We start from the raw sequence: 12,947 nt of genomic DNA, 5'->3' as shown, positions 1-12,947 counted from the left end.
GAGCAGCCAGTTAATTTCAATGAGCTTTTGGGAGAATGGAAGCTCTTCGATGGATTTGCAAAATACCTGGCATAGTGGGAATGTCAACTTAGCAAGGTGCTGTATTATGTGAGGTCTTTATTTTCTGTCATCTCTGCAATAGGTTAGGGGGAAAAGATGGGCAGGAGCAGGGCAGGGGGTGATGTTACCCGACTTCAGCATTGCCAGCCTGCTTGCTCAGCACAATTGAGTCCTGAGCAACACAGGGCATAAAAGAAATGCACAAAGATTTCAAAACCACTTGCTCGCTTCATCTGAACTCTGGCCTAGAGCAATTCTTGTGGCAATATCCGTGGCTTGATCTTACTTCACCTCCTCTGTGTTAATTCAGGGCTTGTTCTTCCAGGCTGGCACATGGTAGCAGGGGAATGAGAGAATGGGACCTCACCGAGGGCAAATATTAAAACAGAGAATGAAAGTTTGAGAGAAGCAGTGATGAAAAGTTCAGAAAGGTCGGTTGTGTGGGGGCTGCACAGGGCTGTGAAGAGACAGCTAATACTATTGAGCTCGAACAGTGGATTCCAGCAGGGAATTCAGCTGCCCAGTGGATTCAAGCAGTTCTATAGCTGCCCAAAGACATCCAGAATCCAAGGTGAATGTGCAGAGCAACTCAGCCTGGTTTCTCTTCGTGAACCATGAAGAAAAATACTATGTAGTGGTTCAACCATCAGATCTGCAGTCAGGATTTGGGAGCTTCACCTCTGCTTGCAAAGCACCCCCCTGCCCCTGCCATGTCCCAGGGCAGCAGCCCCGGCACCAACATGGCTCACGAGGTGTCAAACAAGCCGACAAAGCCTGTATATCTGGGGCATCTCTTCAAGGCAGTGTGTGGTCCTCAACCTCTGCAGCCTCCAGAGGAGCCCCCACACATTGCTGCACCCTGCTCAGTGTGCAGAGTGTCGTCTGGAGGGGACAGGGTACATTTACAAAACATTTTGACACCTCCTAATGAAGAGGTTATAAATACAGAAGAAGGGTTATGAGTCTTTCCATTTATGCTTGACTAGGTCTGCTTCTGTATTTTGGAACAGCAGCAAAGCTTTATCATAGAGGGAAAGAAAAAGGGATGTTTGCCCTTGAAAATAAAACATTGGAGGTCTTTCACCGAAGCACTAGGTGAATTGAGTACAGGATGTGCTGGACCACCCCACATCTGGATCTGTGATGTGAAGCAGAGCCCATAGCAAGGAACCTGGACACCATCTCTTGTATTTGTAGATCTAGGCCACAGTCCCTGTCCCAGAGGGTTTGTTGTCCCTCGAGATACCTCTCTGCTAGTAGGAATGAAGGACCAACGAAAATGATGATACACATTTTCCTTCAGTCCTTCCTCTGTTCAGCATTATATTCACTTGATGAACTATTTCCCTTTTGCTAATCTTTTCCCACCCTGTGCTACTTTTATGCCTAACCACGCCGAGGAAGCACAGAGGTACTTAGAGTAATTTTGAGGTAATTTTGAGCATGCTAACTAACCTTCACAAACCTCAGTGCCCCAGGAACAAAGCTGAAGGCCATAAATCATATTTCAATTGCCATCTGAATGTGATCTCTTGAGGTCTTTTAAGCCGGGGATTGGATGGAGCTGCACATTGAGTTTATTTGTTTGTTTTTTTTTAACCTTGTGGCAGGCTTTACCAGCTTGCTGATTTGTAACTAGGTCAGCTTCATAAAACATCATTTCCATGCCAGGGCTTTGTCTTCACACCAGAAGCCATGATCAGGGAGGCTGGATAACAAATGGGTGAGACAGCACATACATGTAGTTCATTGCTGTTACAAGTCTTTTAACTATTTGTAGAAGACTTGTGAATCGAGGTAAGCCACATGAGGCTGGTGGCTCATAACATTGGCACTTGTTATTCCACATGGTTCATTACTGGGATGTTGCCCATCAGCTCATGAGTCCCTGCTGTAGATGGCAGCAACCCAGAGATACAATCCCATTGAAGCTCTGGTCTCGTGTGAGGAGGCTGCTGGTGGGGAAGGGCAGAAAGGGCAGAAAAGTGGTGAGAGGGTATTGGCAATTACACTCAGTGAACAAATCTCCATTCATTATGAAATATGGAGTTAAATTGGGAGTCTTGACAGCTGAAGGTCCAGACAGGGCTGCAATGCAGACGTCTGCCAGAAAGCAGAAAGGGAGGGAGGTAGAACTGGGTGAAGAAGGAGTAGGAGAAGAAAAACACAAGGCAGGCAGAGGAAGAAGAGAGGTGTAAAGGCTGAGCAGGAGTGGGAGAAAGGGAGAACAATGAAATAATCATCAGTCTTGACTCAGACTTGCACGAAGTATATGTTTTTTACAGGCTCTCAGGAGGGAGGAAGGGCTACTCAGAAACAGCTTCCTCTGTCACTTTGAAAAGCAAAGCAAAGTTGTTTCTAACGCTGGAGGGAAAAGGGAATAAAACAGTGCCTTGCAGAAGTGAGCCGAGTTCCCAGGTACAGCTACGCTACTAACCCCGTCCGTATCTGGATCTTGTTCTGTACCAGAGCCCCTGTTCATGTTAGGTTTTGAATCAAGTAGTCAAAGTATAGCCCTTTAGTGGACTGGAAGGGATGAAAAATTAGAGGTCAGGACAATCTGATACATAAAGAAAGGTGACTTACCTTTTCTCTTGAGCTATAATCTGATTTTTCCATTGCAGCTTTTCTCCTTAGACGAAATCTACTTGTACAAAAAAATTAATGACCAAGTGATCATTTTCCTGACATCTATTAAATTTAAAATTGATAAACTGGCTTATTATCTCAGTTACATAAAAAAAATAAAATGCTGTTCCTAACAAATTTCAGCAGACATCTACAAATGAGGCAAGCATTATGTAAGGAAAGCATTTTGGTTGCAGGAGTATCGGAAAGTACAGGAAAAGTCTGCTGCATATGCACCTCTGTGCACAACACAAATAGTAAGAGATATGAACACGCAGACAGACATCTGTTTGGGGAATCTATCGATTAAGCCAGGTCCTTGTTAAATGAAGCTTAAAATAGGATAAACAACTATCAATTGACTGGAAGGTTCTCAGATTGGATGGAAACAGCTCTCTGCTGACAATAATCTTCTGGAGATGCTGGCCTTGTGGCTTGGCCGTCAGCTCCATCAGTTGGGTGTCTTGGTCCTGGTGCAACAGAGCCTGAAGAGGTTGCTTCTCAGATGATGTAGTACATGGGGATAATGTGCTATTATTGTAAGGTTAGTTGAGCACGAGTGAGAAGATGTAAGCTTCAGTTCATCAAATGGGTTATTTAACAGGAAGAAAAGATATTCTGACTTGCTCAGGACACATTTTCAGCAGTGTTAGCAGGTGTCACACTGCAGCACCGCGCCAGCGGCAACCTTAAGTGAGGTCCCCCAGCTTGAGGCCAGAAAAGCGGTTGCAACATGTTTTCTGCCCTAGATGTGGTGTATCTGTGAGCGGCTGTGCAGTCTCTGTCCTCATGACCGGACAAAGCCTTGAGCAACCAGCTCCAAGCCAAGTGCTGCCCTGCTCTGAGCAGAGGGTTGGGCTGGAGACCTCCCCATGGCCTTCCATCTCGAACCACCTCATGTTTCAGGCAGCACTTTTCCCCTTTCTTTCTGAAAAGGATGATTTGCTTCTGGTGGAGACAACATAATGAATCTGTTTATATTCTCAGCATGCTGAGAAGGGATTCAGTTTGCAATGAAGATTTCAGAAGGACACTTAATCCGGCCATCCTGTCCCTTAGTCAGAGCCAGTCAGTCTTTACAAAGCCCAATTACATGAGAAAGGTAAGTCATAAACCAGAATGGGTGAGGAGGAGGAGGAGAAAAAGCCTTTGTCGAGCTTCTAACAAATCGAGGTGGGTCTGATGCTTGTGCAATGAAGCCTCATTTTTATTATCATTCATAAATCCTAGCACAAACCTCAAGCAAGGATTACATTCCTTTTAACTGCACTGCTTTACCATTCAGTGAGTCGCAGCAACCACTTTGCCAGAGCATTTTTATCTTCAATTTATCTTTTTATCTTCACTCAGCCTCATTGCAAGGGGACCAAACCCCACCAGAGGCATGAGACTTGTGCGGCATCCCCGGGGAGAGCTGCTGCTCCCAGCATGTTGCACTGGAAGCCTTTCATTCTCCACATTGCTGCCCACTTGTTTAATTCCCCAAATTGTAACGTAGCCAGGAAAACATGCACAGTATTCAGAGCTAGAGCCCTGCCCTGCCTTTAGGACCTGCTGAAATATTTTAGGAATTCACATTGTCTGAGATGGTTTACCTCTCCGGAATGTGAATCTCCAGGGCTTTGTTGCCTCATTAAAGGTAAAGTTACAGTTTGTTGGGTGCAGTGATGCCCTGGGAGGAAAATTGTCTCCTCTTAAACAGCCTCTGATTTATTTGTGTGTGTGTGTGTGTGTGTGTGGCAGTAGTAAGCTGCCTGCTAATTGTGTAGCTGTTTTGAAGCTAGCCACCCAGTTTGCTGCAGGGAACTGCTGTGGCTCCAGGCACATGGTCTTGTTCCTCTGAAAACAGCGGGCAGATCACTGACAGCTCGTAGATGACAGGAGAGTGCAGCTGTAAGAAGGAACTGTGACTTCAGCACATTGCTCCATACAGAGCATCCTTTTAAAAAGTAGCATAGAAACCCAGAAAACTTATTTTCTATACAGGATACAGTCTGGCTCTTAATGCTCTGCTTAGTCTGCAGGATGTCGCAGTGTGGAGCTCAGTTTTACATCTGCAGAACAGTTGAATGCTGTGAGGTCAGTTCACAGGGTGCAGAATACCCTCTGTGCCAGGGGAAGGCTAAATGCCCATGAAAGCATTTGGGTGAAAGACAGAGGCTTTCGTTACTTGGTGGAATCTGATTTCCTTCCAGGGACTAACTGTTTTCTCCAAGCTCATGCAGAAAAGATGAAAAATTCCATACCCTGATTCCAGTCCATGCACTTCCCCAGGTTTCTCCTCCTCCGTGTGTCTGCACGCTCATCCTTCATCCCTCACACTGGGCAAAGAGAAGGAAAATATTGCTGGTAGAATTGCCTCTCCAATGTTGCTGACAAGTAATCTGTCCATTGCTTATCTTCAGTACACACTGCACCAGAGAACCCGCTAGTGTGTGTGTATTTCTAAAGGTCTTGCAGCTGATATGGAAATGTCTGACTTGTCTGAATTTGCTGGACCTAAAATTACAGTGAATTGTGTGTGTGGACTGACATTTCCATTAGACTTTGAGGTCAAAAGCCATATAAAAATAAAAATCCCCCATAAAATGTATATAAATGAGCTTACTCTGTAGCTGGTCTGACCTCCTGAGTATCTGCAGCAGATAAATCAGTCACATTTTGTAAGATAACTGTGCTCCAAAACATAACTCCAAGCTCAAAAGGGCATTATTTCCAGAGCAGTATTGGAAAATGAAAGCATACCCATGCTCCAGTGTTTCGTTCTTGCCTTGTGAACAGTGCTAGCATCTTTCCCACAGGTCAGTCTAGCTGAGAGATCCTGATGGCTTTTACACCACAGATTTGCCCCCACTGGACATCGTTGATGTTCCAGGCTCATTCACCTGTTTTAGGTAGCAAAGTCTGTAATGTGGATTTTGAGGATAAAAGCTGCATGGGCAAGTCCATGTCCCAGTAGTAGCCCACCTTCTAAAGACTTTTGTCCCAAAGCTTTCTCAGTGCACTGTCAAACTGTGTCAGATTGGTGCTATTTTGTGTCTCTGTGAGAAACTTTGGCCCAATTCAGTGCTCCTCATACAGGTATTTACCTACAACTCAAGACAACACAGAGCAATTTGGAGGTGCAAGACCCTTTTTTTTTTTTTTTTTTTTTTTTTGGTGTCAGTGGGGAGAAGTAGTCCCAATGCCTAAATCAAGTAGTTAGAGTAGTTAGCAGTTTGCATGGCTTCCTCCGCTTGAGGCTCACCTTGTCACCTCTCCTGATGGCATGGGAAAGGCTTCCTTTCCCACGCCAAATCAAAGAGGTGGGCAGTCTCTCTCTAGATTAAGCTCTACCCTACTTAGAAAACCCAGAAAGTTTCCTGACAACCATATGCTTGTTTCTAGGGGAATGCAATTGTTAAATCATTACAGGGTGCTATTTGCCCATATTATTTAGTTGGTGGGACTGCATCCATCCATCTCCAGCTATCTAAGAGTTAGCCTTCTCCTCTAAGCCAGTTTTCTGTGGCCTCAGTATAGCCTCAAGAGATAGGAACCTACTCACTTCACTTGTTTTGGCTGCTCTCTTCAAGATGTAATGAGTCTCCCTTTGGCACTGCTCACCAACAAATGCAGGGGGCTTAAGCAGTTCTCAGATTAGAGCTTGACTTTCATATGATCCAATTAATTGAGATTTAAACCAAGCTCCTACACTAAGCAACAAAGGCTAAAGTTGATCTTCCCTAGTAGCACATTATTGCTGAGGAATTTCATGAGCTTGGGCTGAATCGGTTTACGTAAATGTTAAATGAGTTTAATTGTACCTCAACAAAATGCTATGGGAAAGGGGATGTTGTGCTGGGTTTACATGGCAAGGGTTGGGTAGTGGGGGGCTGCAGGGGTGGCCTCTGTTAGAAGAGCCCAGCAGCTGCTCCAGGTTAGAAACGAGCCAGCTCCAGCTGCTCCAAAAGGGACCCACTGCTACCCAGAACCAAGCCAATAAGCAATGTTGTTTGCACCTCTGTGAGAGCAGATTTAGGAAAGGGAAAGAAAAAACCTGCTGTGCCACAGCAGCTGGGAGAGCAGCAGGAGGGCAAGAGGTGCTCCAGGCAGGCAGCAGCAGTTCCCCTGCGGGCTGTGCAGGGAGAGGCCCCTGGTGGAGCAGGCTGTCCCCCTGCAGCCCATGGGTCCCACATGGAGCAGATCTCCACGCTGCAGCCCCCCCATGGGTGGAGGAGCCCCCGGTGGAGCAGGTGGATGTGGCCTGGAGGTGGCTGCGGCCCATGGAGAGCCCCCGCAGGAGCAGGCCATGACATAGAAGAGGGTGGATGTGGGGAAGGTGTTTTTTGTTTGCTTTTAGTTTCTCACTGTTCTAGTCTACTAGTGATAGACAATAAATTACATTAATCTCCCAATGCTGAGCCGGTTCTGCCTGTGACTCAACAATTGTTGAGTGATCTTCCTGCGCTTATCTCAACTCTTGAGCCCTTTCCATTGTATTTTCTCCCCTTTTGATTTGTGGAGGGGGAGTGAGAGAGTGGTTGTGGTAGAGTTCAGCTGCCCAGCGAGGTAAAACCACCACAGATGTGCCTTCCCAAGTCTTTATTGAGGTTACGGCTCTCATCCATCAGCAGACGTGGCTGGTCTTTTTAAAACTCTTCCACAGAACAAAGCCTGAGAGCTAAAAACACCCAAGGCCCTGCTGAGGGGCTGGTGAGTCCTAGTGGCAACAGGGAGAGCATAAGAAACCTCAAAATCCTTGCAAGAAAAGATGAGAAAATCTGCAGCAAGGGGCAGGAGCAGCTAAAATATACAAACACCACAAGTGTTGAAAGAGCCTCAGCATTTTAAGCAGCATCCTATTATAATGTGGGATTGCATTATATTAGCATAAAAATACCAGTTGTATTTATTTTCTTAAGGCTCTGCTGAGTAGACCCATAATCTAATGCAGTTTATCAAGTAGCTTTTCAGATCCTACACAGAGGTGAACAGATGGCTCTTCTGTGTGCCTGCGTAAAAATCCCTTTCTGCAAATGGGATGTCAGGTGAGTTACTCAGCACACCAATTAATGGAACAAATTCACACTTGTGTATTAAGTTAACTGCGCAGCAAAACAGATCTGACTGTCAGGTTAGTTTCCTCTCAACTCTGGTAAATTAATTAGCTTTCCAAAGCTAATTACAAAGTAAATACAAAGTAGAACTGTAAATTATTCATTTACAAAGTGAAACTGGAATAAACATTTTCTAGATAGGTAAGATATCAGAGCACACATTGCAAGCAGAACAGGAGTCATCTCCTCCTTGCTGATATCAACAGGAGCTGATTTGATCCAGCCCAGGGTAATAAGCACCATGGTAGCTCCAAGTTTTTCTTGGATGGTGAAATGAATCAATGATAGATACATCAAAGAGATAGCTGCAAAATCTCATTGAAGAGATTTTGAGGCTGGGAAGAATCATTAATGACCACTCCAACCTCCTGCAGGACAGGAGAAAAGATTTTCAAGTAGTTAATCCAAATGTATTGCATCATATTTGATTGTATTAGTAATACAATCAAATTAGTATTGTATAGTATTGTATTAGTAATACAATCAAACACTATTGTGTTACTGATTGCTAATAAAATTAAGTATGAATAACTGCATTACATTTCAGAAGTGCATTAAATCTCACGAACCGTATTAGAAATATATATTAGAATTATATATAGAAATATATATTAGAGTGTATCTATGTGTTTATAAAATGGATCTGGGCTGCTGAAATTGAGCGAAGATATTGTGATAACTCCCATTTGGATCTAATTATCTTTGATAAAGGCTCTCTCTAGGCTATGGGAAGAAATAGGAACCTGCAGGGCTCATCTGTCTCATTTTAGACATTTGCATTATGGTGAGGTGACCAGAACCCTGAAAGAACATATTGCTCTGCACTCACTGAAAGGAGGAGGTAATGGTTAGCACAGAGGTAAATGTCTGCATTGCAGGCATCCATAGTTCCTAGATAAATCTCACTTATTTAACTGGAAAGCTTTTAGGATTAAAAAATAATAATAAATTAGATGAACCAACTGAATGCAAAATGAAAGAGCAACAACTAAGTTGCTCAAACCTATCCTGGAAACATAAATTGGCCCTATCTCATCTATCATCCTCGGAATAGGAAAAAATGAACCTTGAATCCATTCTGTTCCTGGGATTTTCCTAAACAAGCACATGTGAGTGCCCAGTGAAAGCTGACAGGTGGGCTGCATTTAAAGCACATTTCCTAGGGATTAACTTTTTCTTAATCAAAATCAATAGCAGTTTAAATCACTTTCAGGTGTGGGAGGGATGGAGAGCAGAGTGAAGGTAGTGGAGGCTCTGAATAATAAATGTGCATGACTTGTTTTTGTTGTTGTAAATAGAAATAATTCTGCCAAAAGCAGATTTAAATCAAATATTTGTTCTAGCCTATTATTGTATGGCACAAATTATATGGTTTTAAACTTGTCATGTGTTTGATGCCTCTCTTAACAGGCAGGAAATTTCAGTAAGAGGCATAAACCACAACTGTTTTCCATTTGACTCAAGATAGCCGTGTATCACCAGTGTTCCCAAATCAGCTTATTCATCTTCAGTGTTCTAAGATTTTTTTTAAACAGAAGTTAAAATAACAACAGCAACAGAACAGACAAAACAAGCAAACAGAAACCAGAAAAACGAATGGTTGGTGCTGAAACGCAACATTTGCAAGATGCTGCCCAGAAAATCTTCCAAGCAGAAGGAATATTGAGTCGAGAGGTTTTTCCAGTCCTACAAACTCAGGCAAAGCAAGATGACCCCTTCACTTAGCAAAGGTTTCAGTCCCATCTGCAGTAACGAGGCTTTGCTCTCCCCACCACTAGGGCTGCAGGAGCTACTGCTCATTACATGGTAGAAAATCAGGGAGTATTTTCTGTCCTGATAAGGGTCAAGTGGGCAGACCACAGGGGACCTAACGTGATGACACAAGGAAAGTGATAGACAAGGGTGATGTTAGTACCTACCACCTGTAGGGCATCAACATACACACTTCTCGTTACTGCAAGCCTCAGGAGATGTCCCAAGGACCTCAGAGCTAGGGAAGCAGAAGACCTGGGCACGGTTTGCTCTGGGCTGTTTTGAAAGGTCCCACTGTTCAGTGTGGAGCTGGCTCTCAAGGGATGGGTCTCCTTAGCCCTGTGTCCTTCTCTCAGCCCAGGCTGGTCTTGTGGCCAAATCCTGGGCTGGCGGTGGTGTGTGGGCAACTTGTGCCATGCAGCCCCTCTGCAGGGACATCTAGCAGATATCCTCCAGCTGGAGTCAGGTCCTTGCTCTGCAGAGCAAGGACACCTCTCCTTACGTGCTCCTGCTGTACGAGGAGGGTATCAATGCCAGGTAACTAACAAAATTTCACATCCAACATGTTTTGGCTTCTTTCTGTTTTCATAAAAAGCTGAGTGCCTCTCACCATTTTCTCTGTTTACAGAGCAGGACATGGAAACAAAATCAGGGCCATGTGTTGTATTTGTTTCAGCAACTGTGTGGCTCACATTGCAGAACAAGGCAGTGGGCACTGCCACACAGAGCTACATGTGACAAATGTATGCAGCCCCACACAGACAGCACGACAGTGACAAAACCAAGACCCATGGCTCCCACTGAAAGGTTTGGGTTAGCTTCTCTGGCCACCCATGAGTGGCTAACCTCGTGCACTTCTCTGTGCTGTTTTCTTATACTTACTGCTGGCAATAAATTCTGTCTGACGTAGGCCAGATGTACACTGGGCCAAAGTACACTCAGGCAGGAAGGAACAAGGGAAAATGTGTGTTATATTTATGTACATTTTGCAGCTGCAATAAAAGCACAGGCCTTGCTGTGCAGTATTTTCAAGAGTTGAAACCTCGGTAATAATACTGGACTTGTATTTCCAACGTGTATGGCTTCTTTAAGGGGGATGACGTGAGGTCACCGCTGCCATCCAGATTGGCAGCTGTGGAAAAAAAACATCCTCTGTCATGCTAGATCCCTTGACCCGTATGTACCTCCTCCCTTCTGCTGATGGCAGCAGCTCAGCTGTGTACCAAAGCTTAGCTACTGAGTCACTGGAACTGAAGCAGGCAAACAGTGAGTTATTGGGAAGCTATTTGCCAGGAATAGTGATTTGATGACCAAATTTGATGTCTTTTTCACGTGAATTTGAGAAGAATCTGATTATTGTTCTGTTTTCCCAGAAAGATTTTCTCATTTCACATTCATGTTTTCCAGGAACAGGAGGCAGCAAAGCAGCCACACAGTGCAGGATGTACTTCTTGGCAATTTCCAAGGTGCTGTGAGTGGAATATGCCAAGAATCTTGTTTCTAAACATCCACTAAATGTCCTCTGCCTCTGTAAAAGTCTCCGAGACCCCTTATCCTGAAAGTTAGAAAACTTTTTTGTACACATAAATATATAAAAACTATCTCTGTGCAAACTTGGGCCTTTTGATTGATCCGAGGAAGCCATCCAGACAGCTCCTTAAACTGAAACTTATTTTCCCTTCCCTTTCCCCCCAGACCTTCAGTCACCAAGCCAGTCAGCCCATCTGCTGTCAGAGGTTGAAACTCCATCCCCTACTTGTCACTTTGGCAGCGGTCTCATTACTCTGAGCCCTCCATGGCATGGCTTTCTGTTAGGAGGGATTCAGTCTTATCTGAGTGAGCACTGCCGGAAGGAATGCAAGATAGAAAGCAAAGCGCAGAACCAGATTCTGCTCAAATACAGTGCTCTTTTCAGATTTTCTAGAGACTTGCACTGAATTAATAATGCCTAAATTCATAATGGCTTTCAGGCTGAGATCTCAAAGAATTCACCTATAGTGGATGGGTGTTTGGTAACTTGCAGATGACTTGGTCATTTAGAGGCACAAACAGAACAGAACTGGGGCTTCCTAATTAACACCACCTGATATAATTTAACAGGAGGGCAAATCCTGCCCTGTGGTTTACCTAGCTCATATGTGCAACATGGTACAAGATAATTAACGGGGGGTGATAGTTTACATGATGTGACAGTTGTTGGGACAGGTCTTCTGCTTCAAGCCTGTTTTTTCATTTCATATCTGCCTGGTACCCAGCACACTGCGTTGTTTTCTGTGACCAAAGAGCAGTTAGTGATAACAATATAATCGTAATTCAGAACAGCCTCTGCATTTTCTGACCTATTATTTCTCCTGCAGAGTAAATATCTTATCATAATAAAAGTGAAGAAAGATGTAATCTGCACGGAGCAAAGGTAAGGTCTTGACTATCAGTCTCGGATGGAAGACAAAAAATACGATCTACTGTTTTGGTAGTCTGAATTATAATCCCACCGAGCACAGCCAGGAACTGCAGTAAATTCAAGTGTCCAGAGTATAGCCATAGACTTGTGTGTGTGCATATTGTTAAACACTGTCTGACAGCAGAGAATGTTTTCCTTACTTGACTGGGAGAAATATTATCCTGACTGCCTCTTTTATTATTTTTTTTTTAACTAGAACAGGGAAATGTAAAAAGCACAGGCCATGAATACACATGTCTGGGAGCTTTGGAGCAAATGAGTGAGCTGTAACAAGGGGTTAGAAAGAGGTGATTTCTTGTGGTAGCAGACTGCAAGATGTAGTCCATAGATGTTGTGTCAACAGAGTCGGGGAGTGCTTGCAGACATCTTGAGCAGGATTCGTTTCCAGTATAGGAACAAGGAGCCAGCTACCTTCCCCTGCAGTCAGCTGAGAAAAACAGTGACTCCTACACAGGATCCTTAACGCAGACATCTGCATTGACTAGAAAGACAACTATGGACAGCCAGCACATCTCTAGTTAGATCATATATTTCATTTTGGGTTTATTGCTGCTCATACTCCAGTGGGGATACAGGCCACTGTGTCCAGAAAAAAAATAAAAATAAATTAAATAATTGTTCTCAGGGTGGTCATTCAATGTTGATGTCTAATAGACTAGAAATTGAGAGGGGAGGAAAGCTGAACTGATCATCAAGGTGGATTTATTTAAAGTGAAGAGATGGAAGTGTGTAGAGGTTAAGTGTGAAAGGTGACAGAACAGCTTGAATGAAAATAGGAAGGCAGTTGTAGGAGCATAACACATAATGTGATGTAGTCACTGGGGAAACAGGTATAAAGAAAAGCCTTGATGAAATATAAAGCTGAGTAGAGCTTGATGCAAATCAAAAGAACGAATGTAATGACTTCTTTCCTTTAAATCCCTTACAGAGTCTGCTGAAGAGCTTTC

Source organism: Aythya marila (assembly GCF_965140915.1).
Source record: "Aythya marila genome assembly, chromosome: 2".
Taxonomy (NCBI): domain Eukaryota; kingdom Metazoa; phylum Chordata; class Aves; order Anseriformes; family Anatidae; genus Aythya; species Aythya marila.
The sequence above is the reverse complement of the archived record's forward strand: the minus strand, read 5'-3'. Positions refer to the sequence as shown.